General features: G+C 39.8%; 1 protein-coding gene across 3 annotated transcripts in view; it reads left to right on the forward strand.

Annotated features, from left to right (window-relative positions):
* Nucleotides 1–19,512, forward strand: part of LOC119861924 (glypican-5-like) — a 652,536-nt gene that overhangs the window by 80,443 nt on the left and 552,581 nt on the right. The window lies entirely within an intron of this gene.

Here is a 19,512-nt window from a genome sequence, read left to right on the forward strand (position 1 = left end):
TTTATTAACTATTTTCAGGGCTTGGTTTATAGTCCCTAATTCATTTTCTTAAATCGTGTTCCTCCAATCTAGTCTGTGCTTCAGGTAAATTCTACTAGGCAACATTTATTAGTACTTTATTGGCTAGTTCTTCTGTTAGAGTTCTTGAGAGCCAGTCTTATCTTTCACCATTTAACATTGGAAAAAATCTTTTATTGATATTTGAGCCATTCTACTGCAGTGGATAGGTTTTTCCTCCTTTCCTGTGGTCCCTCAGTGTTTTATCTTCAGTTCTTTTAAAATCTGGTCAGCCAGTTTGTGTACAAGATTCTTTATGCCTTTTAAATATTTTAATAGTATTGTTTTATGCCTGAGCCTAACAGGTCTGTTTTTGATACTTGCGTATATCCTTGTAATATAGAACGAACCACAGGGTTTATTTCAGAAATATGTTAATCTGGGATTCTCTGCCACCAATACTAAAAAAAAAAAATGGGGGGGGGGTGTAAAATGGGAAATGTAAAGGGTAATGGCCAAATCTGATGGGACAAAGACTTTGTAACGAAGTAAGGCTAATCACAGTGAAACACAAGCAACTCTAAGGAGAAGTGCTACCAGCAGAGATAATGAGTCATCCTCCTAGAAGGGAACAGCACAAGGCTTATGAACCATTTATGTCCTGTTTGTTTGTTTTGAGGACTTAAGTGGATTTAAGAGGTTCATAGGCTTTTGCGCTGGTCCTTTGCACAGGTCTGAATTTCACCCTAAGCTGCTTGAGGCCATGATTCAGGAAAGTATTCCTGTTCTGAAGGATGCTTAACTTTAAGCATGTGCTTAAGTGCTTTCCTGAGTTAAGATCTTAGTAAATTTCAATATGGCTCTGATTCAGCAAAGCATGTGCTCAACTTTTAGTGTGTGAGTAATTTTTGTCTCTGGTTCAAGCGCCTTCTTCAGCACATGCCTACGTGCTTTGCTGAACCAGGGCCTTTGGGAGTCCTCTTGGCCCCAAGTCCTTAACGCAAGTCCTGCCATGTTTGTGCTGGCCTTTTTACATTTTTGTATTACACTTACGTAAATAAATCATTCTGGAACTTTGTCTTCCTTGCATTTTTTCTTCCTTCTATTTTACCTTCACACTATTTTTTCTTTCCTTGCTGTATCTTTTCCTTTATCTTTTTCAGCATCCTATTCCCTTTGTTTCTCTTATTCTGTATTGGGTAATAATGGTTTCCGCTGTCCTCATCCAAGGTCTTCCCAGTCCTGTTTTCCTGCGTTCTTCACTCCCACGGCCGCCAATCATGATGGACTAGATTGCATCCATTGTGTAAACATAGCTGAAATAGATTAATATTTTCCAGAAATATGTAATTACTGGCACACATGGCAACTTGACTGTAAATGAATAGGGGGTGGACGGTTGTCTAATATACAGAATGTATATGCCAACATGTCCCTAGGGAAATGGAACATAGTTTATTCTTGCCAAGGTAAATGCAAAGAAATTTTGACGCCTAAGTAGAGCTTTGGAAATGCTAAGGGGTACATTGACTATGCAGCTTTAATTCGGCCCCCTTGTGTGTATGCATTATGACACAGTCTTTGGTTACATGGTCACATACTACTTTTCCTATGGGACCCCATCTCATTCACGGCACAGGATGAACCTGCTCCGGGGATGAATCTGGATTGTGCAGTGAATGATGCTGTTGATGAGGACCATTTCCTAATTTGTTGCAGAATTTGGAAGGTACATAGTGACTCGGGCAACGGATTGCAGGAAGGGAAAGGATTGTCTCATGGGTTAGCTCATTGAATGCTGCCATGGAGAACTGGATTCTATCCCTGTCTCTGCCACAGAGTTCCTGTGCGATGTTGGTCAAGTCTTTGAACCAAGCTTTTTCTAGGTGCCACTAAATGTGTTCTTCATTTTCTGGGGGCCAACTTGATACCATGAGGGCGGGTTTATGTACAGAAGTGCTGACCACTGACATCTGCAATAGAAATCAATGAGAGGTCTGTGTTTTGAAGTGCCATGTAACACTAGGTACTTTGAAAAATCAGGCCTTAAGTGTTTCGTGTTGGGCCCCCAAAAATAGTGGATACTTTTGACCTTAATCTCTGTGTCTCAATTCTCCATTTGTAAAATTGGAATAAGCCCGCCTCATCTCCCAGGATGTTGTGAAGATAAATTAATTAATGTTTGTGAAGCACTCAGATACTGAAGTCATGAGTGCCATGCAAAAGCCCATGAGGAAATTAATAATTCTGTCTTCAGAACAGGGTTTGAACAGAGATCAGAAATAAGGTCTGGGACCACACATTGAATGGTTAAGGGAAAACAAAATATTGATGGTTGCTCTTTAAGTGAGCCCTGTCCATCCTATGCATTAAATTAGGCAGGGGTCCTATGGAAAAATAGTATGTGATTGTGTAATTGAAGACTGCATCATGATGCAAATGCATAAGAGGGCCAAATTAAGGTTGCAGAGGCAACCTTAATTCTTACATTTCATAACTTTTGATTGCTTGACTTGCAACTTTAATGCTCTTTTAATGTAGCTTTAGTGTGTAATAGAAAGAGTTAGAGTGGGTACTGTATATTGTACTTGGGGCACCTTAGAGACTAACAAATTTATTTGAGCATAAGCTTTTGTGAGCTACAGCTCACTTCATCGGATGCATTTGGTGGAAAATACAGTGGGGAGATTTATATATACACACACAGAGAACATGAAACAATGGGTTTTATCATACACACTGTAAGGAGAGTGATCACTTAAGAAGAGCCATCACCAGCAGCAGGGAGGGGAGGGAGGAAAACCTTTCATGGTGACAAGGAAGGTAGGCTATTTCCAGCAGTTAACAAGAATATCTGAGGAACAGTGGGGGGTAAGGTGGGGGGGAGAAATAACATGGGGAAAGAGTTTTACTTTGTGTAATGACTCATCCATTCCCAGTCTCTATTCAAGCCTAAGTTAATTGTATCCAGTTTGCAAATTAATTCCAATTCAGCAGTGTCTCATTGGAGTCTGTTTTTGAAGTTTTTTTTTGTTGAAGGATAGCCACCCTCAGGTCTGTAATCGAGTGACCGGAGAGATTGAAGTGTTCTCCCACTGGTTTTTGAATGTTATAATTCTTGACGTCTGATTTGTGTCCATTTATTTTTTTACGTAGAGACTGTCCAGTTTGACCAATGTACATGACAGAGGGGCATTGCTGGCACATGATGGCATATATTGTACGTAATGGATGTTGCACCAAAAACAGAACAGAGATTAACTCAGTCCAAACTACTGCACCTGATAAAACGTTGTTGCCTCAATGGACAGGAGAATGAGATTAAGTCCTGGATACAGTCCACTCTCTAAATTAAGCCTTATGTAACTTTCCCGTTGAATGCCTCTTTTCCTTACATACATAGAAAACTTTATTGATAGTATTTGTTTTTAATCAAAACAAACATTATTATGTATTATTTGTATAACTGTAGTGCCTGGAAGCCCCAGGCATAAATCACGACCCACTGTGCTAGGTGCTGTACAAACAGAACAAAAAGATGGCACTAAACTCACAATCCAAGCATAACACAGAATCTGAGATTTTTTTAAAAAAAATTATACAGACTAGATGTAAAAAATAAAATTATAGTGAAATATTGGGGAAGGGAGTAGGGAGCTTTGATGAAATCTTTGATTCAAAAATCTTTCAAATAGGGAACCCCTATTGCTGCAGTTTAGTTTTGAGGCCTACAAACCAGCGTCTGACTTTTTTTGTTTTTATTCCAAAGTTGTTAGTTGATTTTTGAAAGTTTTTCAAATTTAAAATACCTAAGGCTAGATTTTCAAAAGGCTCAGTCTCCCAGGTTCTGGTGCAATTTGCACCTACAAAATGTGAACCTGCAAAACGTATGCCCAAAATTAATGTGTTTTGGCACCAATAGTTGAACTGTGGGTACAAACTGCAGGATGCAACCCATTAACTACAGACACCCGATGGAAAAGTGTCCAACTTTTGATGATTTGTCCTACAGCTGGAAAAATACATCACTCTGTGGCCTGTAGGTTGGAGCGCAGAACTGGTTGAAAAGTTTTCATCAAATATTTATGCTTTCATCATAAAATGAAACACCAAAAATGTTCTTTTGTTGGTTTTTGATGAAAACCCAAAACATTTTATGACAAAATTTCATCAAAACTTTTTGGTGGAAGATTCAGAATACTCTCTGACCAGCTTTCTTGAGAGTTTAATCCTTATGACAGAGTCTACCTGACATGTCACAAGAGTATTGGGAGCTTCTTGTTGCCACTGTGTGGGATTAGGATGTTTACAGTTCATGGCCTAGAGTCAAATCTGGGAAAAATCAGTGCACTTTGCCATGCATCTCCAACTCTGTTTCTGCTCTTGAACACCACTGTCCCTGATTAGAATTGTATTCAGTGGGCCTGTTGTTCCCTGCAATGAGAACAGCATTTAATACAGTTATATCTCAGTTCGACAGTAACCCTTTGTTATGCCAGAATTATAGATTAATATAATTAAAGAACCCACATCAGTCAGTGCTGGGAAAACTCAGGAGAGATTCAGTGGTTCATAGAAATTTCTTTATTCTTTACAGTAACAAGTGGCAAGCGTTGCTTTGTAGCTCATTATCAGAATAAATGCAGTAGCAACTACATGTCTCGGCACCCTTTCAACAAGGCCAAAAGACAAATGTAAAATGTCACAAACTTTAATAAAACTCCTCACTTTAAGATGCAACCTTGCAGGTGAGACATATTTTTTCCCTGACACACTATTTATTAAATCTCTCCCCCACCCACCCTGATGTGTCTGTCTAGAAGAGTATAAATTGACTCCAGCTATACAGCGTAACAGTGAACTGTGCTAAAAATGTTTAGTACTAGCAAAGGAAGCCAGATGCTGACTTCATCATAATTATAAAAATAAGTGTAAATTCAATGCTTTCATTTAGTGCCATTGGTGTAATTGTATCCAGTGTTTTGATCCAATATGACTCCCATAGTAGATCACTCTTTTGGCTTGAGGGACTCCTTGCTCTTTTCAGACCAATAAATCTCAGTGATGCTGCTGAACTAGGTTAGCATCAGTATAATATTTGGCAATAGGAAAAATCATATTGCCTACTGACAGTTACTTTGTGTAGTCTAATACAGTTTGACAAAATGCTCTGTTTATTGGTTCAATATGAATTCTAATGAAAACAAGGACAGAAGTTGGTGCTTGCTGATTTTAAACATTCATACATTAGTGATCTGCCTTTGTGCAAACTTTTAGGTCTCAATGAAATCTAGCGTACAAGTCAAGCAGGAAGAAACTTGGTATAATTGTATTAAATTATAGGTCTTTGAAGTCAGTAAACTGGCAGTAAAAAGTGTGCATTTAGGGCCTGCTCCAAATCTCACTGAAGTCAATGGAGAAACTACTATTGACTCCAGTAGACTATGGATCAAACCCTTAGGCCTAGATCCTGTAAGAGACTTTAGGGATGTATGCCTTTATGCACATGAGTAAATCCATTTGAATTCAAAGCAAAGCACATGCATAAGTGGATGCAGGATCAAGCCCTTTGCTAGCTACACATGCAAATCTATTGCACGTATTCAGTGTGCAATGTTTTAAATGGTTTAAACTCAAACCATTTTTCCTCCTAATCAAACAAAGTGACCAGACATCAGTGAGGATTCTGTCAATTCTTGGCCAGATGTAATACCTCTGCTTTTTTTTTTTTCTTATAGCCCTCTCCCTAGTGTGGATGATTTGGCATTTTTTTAAAAAAGTGTAGCCTTCACTCTTACTCAGCTCAGAAATAGCTTGTAGAACTTTGTCAGCATTTTCCACTCTTGTGGAAGAGTTGTCATATGATATGTGGCTCTTAAGTGTGGTCCTGAGGATGGTGCATTTAAGGGCTGAGCTGCATAACCAGTTGGAACAGGTCACAGAATAGAGCAGAGCTCTTACAAGCACTTTAAGCACTGAGTGATCGCTGAACACTGCAGTAAGCAGCTTTTGCCACAGTTCCACATCAGAACTCTGGACCAAATATTCTGATGGTGAAAATGCATTAACTTCAAAGGAGTTACACCACCAGGAAGTGTGGTCTTCTGTTCTTCATTGCCTTTGCTGAGGCTGGGTGGATACATTCTCTGGCAAATGGATGAGGAGAGCATCACAGTCCAGGCAGGATATTTGAAGTAATTTTTATCCTAGAAAACACCCAGCATTGGTAGTGGGTCTTAGCATTCACAGCCCTACAGGTAATGGCTGCAAAGGAAGTGAACAATTAGAGGCTTTGGATCTGCTTAGTGAAAGATGCCGAAATCTACAGATCCCAAAGTGCAGTCTTACATGAAATAGGTGAAATGAAATCTACAGTAGGCAATGAAGGATGCCGTTAAAATCAGAATAGATACTGTTGAGGACCCACAGTATATGAGAGCTAAGGAAGCTAGAGATCTTAGAAAACAGGCACAAATCTCCTTTTTCAGATGCAGGAATCTTGAGAAGGGAAGCTGGAGATCCAATATGTATGCTATTGGTGTCCCTGAACAGCAAGCAGGTGGCAAACCCACTCTCTTCATTCAGAAACTTATTACTAAGAAGTTGTTAGAGCCACCTGGCAAGGAGACAGAACACTGGAATCAGCACCTAAAGAACTCTGAGACTGGAGTTTTCAAAGGTGCCTAAAGGAGTTAGGTACTCAACTCTCATTCACTTTCAATGGAAGTGGGACATTTAACTCCCCTAGGCCCCTTTTGAAAATCCCATCCTGATTTCAAGACAAATAAAATTGACTAGAACATATTGTTTTTGTAGTTCTGGATAACAAGGGCAACATGTTAGCAGAAGCTATTTCCTTATTGTTGGCAAGCTCTACTCTCAAGTAATGGCCACTCAGGCAGACTGTGTTCAGTTTGATTAATCCTCCTTTAGTTTGTTGCTCATTTTATCATTTGGAATTTCTTGTATTCTTAATTTGACTGCTTTGCAGACCCCCTTGCATCATAAATTATCTGACTCTGCTTCTTCTCTTAGATTTATCCCTCTCTTATTGATTTGTCTGGAATTATTTATGGACAAGCTTCTAAAAAGAATAAGGAATAGCCACTAGTCTGTTGAAACAGTGATTTTTTTTCTTTGTATAATTTTTCATGTATCAGCATTAGAAATATCAAGTGATAAAGCTAAGAAAGCTGGTCTTATTAGCATTATCAATGCAACTGTGTGTGTTAAAGGTACTTTAAGAGTTTGCAAAAGGACTCACTACCAAGGAAAGTGAAAATCACTATAAATAAGCATATTTCTTTATGTGAAACAGTTTCTGATAATGACAGACGATCTTCGGTTATACAGCAGCAGATGGGAAACATTGATATTACTGTGGTAAACACTAATGCACCAAATTGTGAAAGCTAATGTTGTCTCTGATAATAAAGACCACCCCAAAACTTGCTGCTTGACATCATGAATTTGCTGTTAACTTACTTAACTTTGTGTATCATCTGTAGCAGTGCCAGGAAATCCTGGCAGTGTGACTGGAGCACTGCTCCGTTTGTTCAATCACAGGAAATCCAAGCACTGCAGCAACCCTGAGAGATTGTTCAATTGTACCAACTTGGAAGAGTTTTGTCTAGTCTTAACTCTTAGTTTATTGCCATGTTCAAACACATTCAGAAGTACAAGGTGTTTGGAATTTGGATGAGGTTTGCAATATTGTATGAGCTAATCTTCTGAAGCTGATTGATTAAACCAAGAGCTTTTCAGCACACTATTCCTAAAACATGATACATGTATTTACTTGACTACATAAACTGTGGGTTTGGTGGTCAGATTCAGCCTTCAGATGCTTTGTTACAGTAGAAAAAGACAATTTGTCACAAAAATGAGTTTTTATTTAATGTTGCTAGGAATAAACCCTATTTAGAGAGTGGTAAGTTAATTTTGGCAATTTTAACCTGTAGTGCCATGATAAATTGTTAAATATTTGACCTCACAAAGACTGATAATGTCTTTGTTACAACTCTAATGGCCCTTCAACATATCAGAGTAGTAATGGACACTGTCAGTGCTGTACTCTCTACTTTCCTCCTTACACTTGGGGTCAAAGTCTGACTCCCCTTACTCATATTGATTAGTACTTTACTCCATAAATTCTTACTCATTTTCAGTCAGGTTGCTCAAGGATGGCAGAATGTCTTTACTGGTGTCTCTTTTTATTTTTATATTTTGATGAGCATTTCAAAAGAGTTGAAAATAGAAAATGTATAAAGGGAAGCACTTTCTGGACAAACTTTCTTAAGCTGACTACAATCACCAGTACCCTTTGTCACCACAAGCTGTGTGTATCATGTAGAGAAGCCAATAGAGAAGCCAAGCTTTATTATTGACTCTAAGACTATTTGCTACGGCTCCAATTCTCCTCTGGCAGACCCTTATGCCCCTAAGTCTCAATGAATCATTTCAGACTATTGTCCATACCCTCCTATGAACATTGCCTACCTCACAACCAAAGACACTTACTGGAATATTTGGAGGGCAATATTTATACCCTTCAATACAGCCAGTATGCGATATCCAGTAGTATCACACTTTACTTTGTTACTGCAGCCCTCAAAGGCCAAAAATATTTGAGCTGAGGGAGTTCTGCCAAACTTGCACTGAGGAGCAAAAATCATGATCTTGTTTGGAATAATATATTCAGTGAAGAAGAATTATAGGGAATTAATTTTTCTCTTTGTCTTTTCGCTAACAATTTCCTGCCTGTGTTCGTATGGCCATTCTTGGTAATGAATGTGAAGTAGGAAAGCAGAGGTCAGGCAATTAAGACTTGCCTGTGCAGCACTAAATCTGATCCTAGGAGCAAACTAATTAGCAAATTGAACAGCCATGAGATCGCATTAAAGCACAGAACTTGTTTCAAGATGCTGCACTATCCCACTTACCTCTCACCCTGTAGTTTAAATCCTGTAAAAGGTCATGAGTTTAAAAAAAAAAGGCAGCTTATCTCACCCTAATATTGAACAGCTAGTAGAGCGGTCATTGCGACATAACTTCCCAACATGACTGGGCACTGCTAACAGTCCTTGCTCATGCCCAGGACTCTATGTCTATGGTGAAGATGGATTCTGTTTCTTGAAAGGGTTGTCTATCAAACTCATTCTTGATGACTGGATGGTGGCTCTTGTAGGATGCCTGGCCATGCACCAAGAACACTCTCTGAAGTCAATGGGGAAAGCAAAGAATGCAGGACTGAGCCTTCAATGTTAGCATTAACAATGAAAATTATTTCCACATTTCTCCATTGCAATAAATTCTCATTGAAGAGAAAAACTATAGGTTTGTATTATTCCCTTCTTATTTACTCTCTTGCGTTATGAATGTGCTTAGAAAATCATAAGTGTCTGCATATTAGAAACCCCCAATGCTACCTTTGTGTGACGTGTGAGGGGCTTTCTTTTCTTTTGGAGGGCAGGGGAGGCGAAAGGAGGAGGGGGATTAGTTTAACTAGATCTGGTAAGATAATTGGGGGCTCTTTCCGTGGAAGATTTCAACTTTTGTTGAAAGACTAAAAAGTCAAAAGCCAAACGGTTTTGGATTTTTTGGCAACTGAAAACTGGAGGGGGGAAAACGGGGCCTCCAAATTGGCCCCAAAACAACACATTTCAGCTGCGAACATGAGTATTTTTGGCTTTCAGATTTTGATTTTCCAGCGAAAAATCAAAAATTTTCAAGGATACCAGACATTCTTGAAGAAAAATTGTTGTTTAGTTGAGAACCTGATTTTCTGACCAAAAAAAAAAAAATCAGCGTAAAGTTTTCAACCAGTTCTAGGACTAACACTGCCACGAATGGAGTTTATATTAGCATGCACACAAAATTACAAATTAAGTTCTTTTTATTCTACTTCCTCAGCATTGGATTCAGAGTATAAGCATGATTATTCTTTGTGCTGTTACTGACAAGTAGCTAGAAGTTAGAATTTAACACAAAATGAACTACCTAGTCTGGCATTTTCATTTTTAAGGAGTTCAATATTTTATATAGTTTGTTTATGAAATTATTTCCCTTTCCTCACGATACTAAAATAAGAGGAAGGAGTCCAGTGGCACATTAAAGACTAACAGATTTATTTGAACATAAGCTTTCATGGGTAAAAACTCCAATACTTCAGTTGCGTCTTTAAGGTGCCACCAGACTCCTTGTTGTTTTTGTGGATACAGACTAACTTGGCTACCCCCTGACACTTGTCACTAAGATAAGTGGTTGTTTGATGATATTGAAAAACAACTAATTTAAAATAGAACAAAAGGAAATCGTTTTTACACAAAATAGTTAATCTGTGGAATTCACTTCTACAAGATATCATGAAGGCCAGGAGCTTAGTACATTCAAGAAAGGATTTGACATTTTCTATAGTGAATGAGAACAGTTATATTAGTTAGGACTCTTAAAAATTAGAGTTAACAAATTTCTAATTAATAGGGGTTCTCCTGTGGGTAGCTTATTGTATAACTGTTTGCTGCAGGGTTTCCTGCACATTTTTCTAAAGCAGTTGGTACTGGCCACTCTCAGACTGTGTCTGGCCACAGAGACAGGAGACTGGTATAAATGGATCATTGTTCTGAGGTAGTATGCATGATGGGTTGGACCCCGCCCCATCCAGGGTGCCACCTGATATGCTGGGGTCCCACTGAGCCCGCCCATTCCACCAGCCTGGGCTTCCTCACCCTGTCCTTGCTGTGCCAGGCCCGCAAGCTTTCTCTAACTAACACTAACACACACACACACACACACACACACACACACACAGGCCACGCCCAGCTGCAGACACAGACTGAAATCAGCTCTGTGTGGGGAGGATTCAGCTCAGGGATTTACCCAGCACTCTCATGTATATCTCCTTTGGGGTGTAAACCCAAAATAATATCGTCTTGCATTGTATAGAGAGATCTGTACAGCGTAAGCTCATAAAAATCGCCCTCTCCTGCAATGTGGAGGGAGATATGCATAGCTTTTTGCCCCCCAGATATGAATTGCACAAACTGGGTTTTGAAATAAACAAAAAATAAGTTTATTAACTACAAAAGATAAATGTTAAGTGATTATAAGGGATAGCAAACAGAACAAAGCAGATTAGTTTGCATGTTTTGCTTTATTTGCTCAGTAAACTTAATACACTAAAGAAACAGGTTACAAATACTAATTTCTCAGTTGTTTTAGGCAGGTTGCAGAGTTTCCACAGCTCAGAATTCCAGTTATTTCTCTTCACAGTCTAGACCCCATCTCAGTCTGGACTCAGCCGTTGCCTTTCCCCAGCTTTAGTTTCTTTGCTTCTTCAGGTGTTTTCAGCAATCTTCCTTCTTGGGAGGGGAGGCAGTGGAGAAGAGCCCTGATTGACTGAATTTCCAGCCTTAAATGGGATTTACATACGGCGGGAATCCTTTGTTTCCAGTGGAAAAATACCAGCAGTGTCCAAGCTGGTACTCTCTACCATGTGATGTTATCACATGACCTTGCAGTGTTAAAGAACCATGAGACAAGGTTTATTTGTAACGTCCACAGGAAGGAACTCTGGGAAGATGAGAGATCAGCATATTCAAAGACCCAATGTCTTTCCTAATGCCTTATCCAGGCAGATTACATACTGTCTGGTGGGCATTTTCCAGGTTAACCACAGTTGTAATGGTTACATAATCAATATTCCTAACTTCAGATACAGAAATGATATATGTATCTTCGGCTATCCCTCGATGTGAGGATGATGTCTGCCAAGGAGGTTCATTGGTGAGTTTAAGTAGCTGAGGAGCCCAATTCTTGCCCTGCAGATTTTCCCACAAGTGACAGGTATAATCTTGGAGGAGACATAGTTGTTGGCTGGAGTGTTGTGTTCTTTCATTCCTCCTTTGTTTCTTCTCTGTCTCATGAGCACATCTGTTCTCCTCAAAGTGAACTGTGGCTTGGTGTATGGTGTGGCGCCACTGTGTTCTCTTCCACTCCAAGTCCTCCCAGTTTGTTGGGTAATGCCTCCATTTTTAAGAGGTACTTCCAGTGCATCTTTGAAATGCTTCTGCTGCCCTCCACTCGCCCTTCTTCCCTGTCTTAGAGAACAGTACTGGCTTCGGGAGACAAGTGTCAGGCTTACGTACATAGTGGCCAGCCCAGCAGAGTTGGTATTTCATGACCTGCACTTCTATACTGGTGATATTGGCTGCAGAGAGAACGCTGATGTTAGGACGACGGTCTTCCCAGCTGAACCTGAGAATCCTCCTGAGGCAGTGCTGCTGGAACCACTCCAGCTGCTTGAGATGTTGGTTTTAGGTTACCCAGGTCTCACACCCATAGAGAAGAGTGGGGATGACAACTGCCTTGTAAACTAAGATCTTGGTACCTGTTTGTAGATCCCTATCATTGAAGACTCATTTGAGTAGCCTTCCAAAAGATGTGCTAGCACAGCAGATCCTGTATTCAATTTCTGTGTCAGTGCTGGTTGTTTGGGAAAGGTGGCTGCCAAGGTACAGAAAATGGTCCACATTTTCCAGGGGTTCTCTGCTGATGGTGATTTGTGGAGTACGAAGAGTAGCTTGTGCAGGTAAGGGCTGGTAGAGTACCTTTGGTTTTTCCGATGTTGAGAGAGAGGCCCAGGCTGTGATAGACATCTGCAAAAAAAAATTTAGGGTGCTTTTCAGGTGTGTGTGTGTGTGTGTGTGTGTGTCTGTACGTGCAAGAATGACAGTCATCTGCATTCTGAAGGTTAGTGTTGCCAATTCTCATGATCTTTGTTTTTGTTTGGAGACGTCGAAGATTGAGGAGTTGGCCAACCATATGATGCTCAATCCTGATTCCATCAGGAAGGTGATTGCGAATGAGAATCAGGCTCACGGCAAGGTAAACGAGGAAGAGTGTTGCAGCAGTGACACAGCCCTGCTTGACACCAGTGCAAAAGGTGAATGGTTCGGCCTCTGAGCCATTGCACAAAATGGTGGCAGTCGTCCCATCATGGAGTAGTCTGATGATGGAAATGAATTTCTGTGGACAGCCAAACCTACACAGCATCTTCCATAAGGCATCACGGTTGATAGTCAAAGGCCTTGGTTATGTTGACAAATCCATGGAGGGTTCCTGGTGTTGCTCTCTGCAATTCTCCTGAATCTGTTGTGCCCTGAAGATCACATTGGTTGAGCATCGGGATGGTTTAAAGCCACACTGTGACTTCATGTGTGTATACAAATAGGATAATCATATACAGTAAAACATAACCTTTCCAATGATACCTTACATTACCCATCTTGCATAAAACATCTGAGTTATGCTATATTCATATCATAACAATATTTCTATGAAGAATATGACATTTCTGTGTAATGTCACAGTACGGTAATTCTTTTTGTTACCAAGTTTGTTTTAAAAACCTGTGGAAGTCGAACTGTTCTTCACTCTACATGTATTATTTAAATTATATGGTGAAAAGTCTGAATGCAAAGAATCCAAAGAGTAATGAGCCATTGAGGTGATTTTATTAAAATAAATGACTTCAGCATCATAATTCTTAGCTTCCTGTGATAGTTACTTCAGTACTTTCTGATTAGGACAACAGTGATGAAACAGTCAGGCAGGAAAAGGACAATGAAAATGCATAAATGTACAGGGGGAAGGAGCTGAAGTAATATACCATCCTTCTGCAGACCTAATTGAACAGTAGATGAGTAATTATGGATGAATTCTTAAAGACATTGATAGACAGTCACTGCCAGTGTTCTCCAAGTGCACACCTTCTCATGTGAAAGCAAGTACTACTGGATTAATAGGGATTGCATTACATAAAGAGATGTCTGAGATTTAGCAGAGATTATCAGTTGTACACATACATTTGGAAAGCTGCTGTCCTTAAAAGCTATGGCTTCTAACCAAATCACATACAGTATTGATCAAGTGCAGAGAGAGTGCACAGGAAAGTGCTTGTCTTGCACAGTAATTCCAGTAGCCTTTAAGGGACTAACAGTTTTTGAACAACCTTTTTTTAAAAGGCTGCCCTGAGCTGTCACAGAGAATGACCCTACCCCTGCAGGAGTTCATGTTGTATTCTGCATTTATTTAGGGCCTGGTCCTCCTCTCTAAGTTAGTAGAAGTTTTGTCATTAACCAGTAATTCCAACCCCAAGTGCTTACAAAAAAGTTGAGACTTAAATTTCTTTTTAATAAATGGGTACTGTGAATAATTAAGTATAATACTGAGTACTGTACATCTTCACAAACAGACCTCAAGCATGCAAACATTTTAATAGATGATCAACATTAAACACACGTGGTCCTATGGACAACTTGAAATCTTAAAGTAAAGAATGAGTAAATGTTTGCAGGATTAATGCGTTAGATATGTAGCAAGCCTATTCTGTAATACTACCAGTTTAAACTGGTATTTTTCAGATCTCAGGAAAGTTGAAAATCCCAGACTTAATCTGTTAACAATAAAAAAAAAAGTGAAAACAAAGAAGTGTGTGAACAGAGAAATTAATTTCTTCTTCATTTGAATTTAACATATTTGGATGGAAAGTGTTTTGCTTAATTCCAATTGAGTTCCAGCTCAGAAAGATCTTTGAAATATGATCACTTTTTAGCACATTTGTCAAAGTAACCTATCTTTTGGTTTCTGTTCAGATTTGACCAGCAGATAAACTGCATGAAGCCATTAATTGAGTGGATATAATATCTACAAGAATTTGCAATGATTTTACCATTTTAGTATGTGGATTATCATTGTGACGGTTATTTGATTAGCCTAATTGTTGAAAGGAAGAAAGAATAGTATCATCCTATACCAGAAAGTGGAATCAGGTAGCTAGGATTGTACATACAAAGACGTACACATACACACAGAGTTATGTACTGAATATATCAAAATGTCCTCTTAAAGCAATGTAGGGCTGAATTATTTGATTGCCAGGTGTCACCAAATCAGCAAGACCATCACAGGATTTATAGGATTCTATTTGAACTTTTCACTAGGCAGAAGGTAAGTTTCCAAATATTTTATTTTTTTTCCCTCAAAAAAGTCTCTAATGGTGTAGTGACTAATGCCTTGATCTTGCACAGAATTCAGCACATGCTTAACTATACAATGTGAGTGGTTCCATTGGGACTATTCAGTATGTAAATATAAGCGTATCTAAATCTCATCAGGATCAAGTCCTTATTTGAAAAATTATTGGGAAATGTGAAATAACAGATCTAAAGGAATGACAATGAAATATTGATAGAATAGCCACTGGTCAACCTTTTAGTCATCTGAACAACACCAAATGAACTCTTTGAAATAATCAGTGTGTGGCTTATGGCTCAAGCTGGCTTCTTTCATCAAGTTCCATTACCTTTTCTAAACAATATCAGTGCCTCTTGATACTGCTCTGTAAGTAGAGAAAACAGTAATTCAGAAACACTCTTATCCATAGTTCTATGGTACACGTGTTACAGTTGACATGGAAATATCCTGTTGCATAGAGAAGCTTCTAATGGTTGTAACAATCTGGTTCTGGAATGTGATTAGATAGATAGATAAAAGATGACTCTTCATTTTGCTTGGCACTGTAAACTATGCAAATATAATTATTTATTTGTACTACCCACAAGATAGACTAGGCCCAGAGGCCCCCTATTGGAGGCCTAAGGGTCCTGCCATCCATCCCAGGAAAGGAGCAGTGAAGCTAAGTCCTCCAAGTGATCTAGAGAGATTGTGCAGGAAAGCAGCTAATCAGGGGGAGGTTGCAAGGGGCTAGCCAATCAAAGGGTTGCAGGCTAGTATAAAAAGGAGCTGCAGTGCAGAACAGAGTCAGTTCCTTGTTGGAGCCAGAGAAGTGCAGTTGGTGCTCCTGGCTGGCCAAAAGGAACTGCAGCACCATGGACAGCTCAGTATTGGCCGGGACCAGGGGAGCAAGGAAAAACTCCTGGCTGGCTGCTGGGCCTGAACATAGAAGAGCCCTGAGGTAAGAGTGAAGCACTTGTGAAGGCTGGGGCCATGGAGAATTGGCCGAGGAAACTGAAAGCAGTTTCATTAAAGGGACATGGCAGCATGTTGCTGCTATTCTTAGGGTCCTGTACAGACTTAAAACTTTATGAAGAAACAGCTGTTTATACTAGCCTATGTGGGGAGATAGGATGGCTCATGATGTTAGTAATGAGAGATTTATGTCAAATCTTTAAAAATGACTAGTGATTTTGAATATTTCAATTTCTAGATGTGCAGCCTGTGTGACACTTTGAAAGGGCCTGATTTGCAGAAGGAAGGCACGCAGCCCTATCTGGAAATCAGGCCTTTTTAAAGTTTTCTCAAAGTTGGGCATCCAGAATCACTGGCACTTTTGAAAATAGAGACACTTAATCTCTAGGTTGCTGATTCAAATACAGCTGAGCTAGATAGTGCCTAAATACATTCCCATATGATGGCTTTTTGATGGCCTATGCAGAATGGCAAATATCATTGTGAGAATCTGGCTACATGATTTGAGCCACAAGTCCCTGGCCTGTGCCCCTTTTGTAATTGTGCCCCATGTGCAGCACAGAGAGAAACCTGCACCAGGCGTTACAAGCTTTAATGCACTGCAAGTGTAATAAAAGAAACAACATTGCCTTGAGAAAACTAAAACAATTTTAAATTTAAAAATGAACGTTAAATAGTGATCTGAAGGAATTCAAGTTCTCTGTAGTGTAGTAATAACACCCCATTGGTAGCGTGCCTCTTAGAGTGCAAGAAGTAGTATTGCTTCAGACTAGGATACTGAGGAAGGGGAGGTTAACCAGTGAATTGTTTATGGTCTGACCCAGCAGCAGAATATTAATGTGCTGTAATCTACGCTTGTTTCAAAGCAGGGTAGATCAAAGTGCACTAGTGAGCATGTGGATAGCAGGTTTGTGGCAGGCTAGTGCACACCCTGGCTTGCCGTGAACTAAACATTTGTGTAAACAAGACCTTAGTTGTCTAAGCCAAAATTATCCCTGACTATTGCCAGATGACGTGGTGAAGATCACATCCTGGCAATTGGATTACAAATAAATTAGAAATAGATACTATTGCAAGTCATTTTGACCTGTTTAATGGACAGATAATGTGGAGGAAGCATCTCAGAAAGAAAGCCTTGAAATTAAACTCTTTGCCTCAATGCAGACAATGACAGAATAAGATCCAGAGTCTGGACACTGAAGCCAGACAAAGCAAGACAAATTCAGACTGGGAATAAGGTACACAGCAAGGGTAGTTAACCATTGGAATAATTTATCTAGGTGTGATTCTCCATCTAGATATCTAGATTCTCCATCACTTGAAAGCTTTAAATCAAGATTAGATGTCTAAAAGATACATGGTCTAATTCAACTACAAGTCATTGGATTTGATACAATTTTATCCAGTAATTCCTGTATAGCCTGTATTCTGGAACAAATCCAAATATGTTATCATAATTGCCCCTTAATTATGGCCTTAAATGTGTGAAGATGATCAGTTGATATAAGTCATCATCATGGCTCTATTAAAGTCTTCAATGAAGCTACATCAATTTACACCTGCTGAGGATCTGGCCCCACAAGCAAACAATATAGGCTAAAAAAGATGAATTACAGACATGATTAGCAATGTGAGATAACTAATTTAGTCAACAGCAGAACAGAACATTAGTGGTAAATTGAGATGCTGAGGTGAAGTTCCTTATCTTTTCATGGGTTTGAACATTCATGTTCTCTTTCTAAAATCTCTTCTGCAAAATTGGCCTTATGAAAGTACTGTATCCCAGCATCACTTTCTCAGGCTCATTAAATAGGAGGAAGTATTTTTTGTATTATCAAATGGGTCAGCTATATCAGATGAATATTGCAAACTGAATTCGGTCAAATTACCCTCAGAATCTGTCACATCCTCAAACTTTTCCTTGCAGTCTCTCGTAATAAAATCACAAAAGATAAAGGTGAGAATCATTCAGAGTTTACTGAACCTAAGGGTATCATGTTCTTTACAGTTCCTTGATAATGATGAATAGTCAACTCATCTTTGAGTTCCAGTGGATATATTTGTTTTATGTAAACTTAAAAAAAATGAAACCCATAGAGTATACCTCTTTTCACACTGTTTTTTCCATTTGCAAGGAAGGAAGCCAACTATCACATGCTAGAAAGTCTGGGAATTCAAAATGTCTTTGAAAATGCACTGTCAGTGAGTGTTCTACATTTTGGCTGGTTCTTGGTTTCATAAAGTGAATAAAAATAGTCTATCTTACAGTGTCCTCTTCTTTGACTGTATAAAAGGGACTGATTCAAGAGGCATTGATCTGATGAATGTTTGATCTCAGTCAAGCTAACAATGGAGCTAGTCAGTCACCTATATATCCTTTTTTGTCTGTTTCAATGCTTTCCTTTGTACAATATCAAACCCTGCCAAGCCAATGGTAGTGCTGTGCACTTGTTATAGGAGAGATCAGAGTTCAGGTGTGATGTTAGCTCTCTGGATGATGATTTGCATATTGCATTGCACTTCAGTATAAATAGGAGGCTAACTGAGGAACTGGATTGCAGGTGTGTTGACAGGATCCTTCCTGGTCTCCCTGGCTGGGTAGATTAGCACAGGTTGCAGTAATGTTACTGGAAGCAGAGGTGACTAGTGGGAGGAACACAAAGAGGGCATCAGCCAAAGGGGGGCACGTGACCTCCCCATGTGACTTGTCCCTGCCCCCACGTGACTCCCTCATGTGACATTCCCATGTGACTCATCCCCAGCCTGGGGGCCCCTCCCCATCCCACATTATCTGACACCTGGCAGCGGCTGCACTCTCCCAGGCAGCCTCCGGCCACGCTGTGTGCTGCACCAGGCAGCACGGCTGGAAGAGGAGAGGCTCTGGCCCGCCTCTTCCCTTATGGCTCTGGCCCTGCCCCTTCATCTCCCCAGCTGCCAGCCTTGCCCCCCTCCCCTTGGTGTTTTGGGGAGGGTCATGTGACCCTTCATGCCCCCTCTTACCCCCCCGCCTGCAGGTTGCCATTGCTTGGAAGGGATCCCCTTGGGATATCTTATGCTGTTAAGTGTCTGAGGTTCAATCCAAATTAAAAAAAGGTGATGTTGGGGAAAGTGATCGGAAGATATGGCAGAAATTATTTCCAACCCTTTGATTGAGGGTGTGTTGCTCATGTTCACAACTGATTAGATTTCATTACGGCTGGAGGCTCGCTTTTCAAGCAGTAGCCAGTGTGGGGTTTGGTTTTTTTTTTCCCCCACAAATACATCTGACCAGGAGCATGCGACTTTCTTGCTGATTTGGTTCTCATATCCACCATGACTATTACTAAGTCACCTCTAGACTGAACTACCCAAAGACACTCTTCCTGGGGTTAGACCTTACATCCATTTGGCAACTTAAGCTAGAGCAGAATGTGGCAGCCTTCTAGTTAAGCAAAATTTTCCACCATGAGTGTATTACACCATCGTTTGGCAATCTGTATTGGCTATGTGTGGGCTTCTGAGTGAAGCATATGATGCTGATATTGA

This window comes from Dermochelys coriacea, chromosome 9, assembly GCF_009764565.3.
Source record: "Dermochelys coriacea isolate rDerCor1 chromosome 9, rDerCor1.pri.v4, whole genome shotgun sequence".
In the NCBI taxonomy this organism is placed as follows: domain Eukaryota; kingdom Metazoa; phylum Chordata; order Testudines; family Dermochelyidae; genus Dermochelys; species Dermochelys coriacea.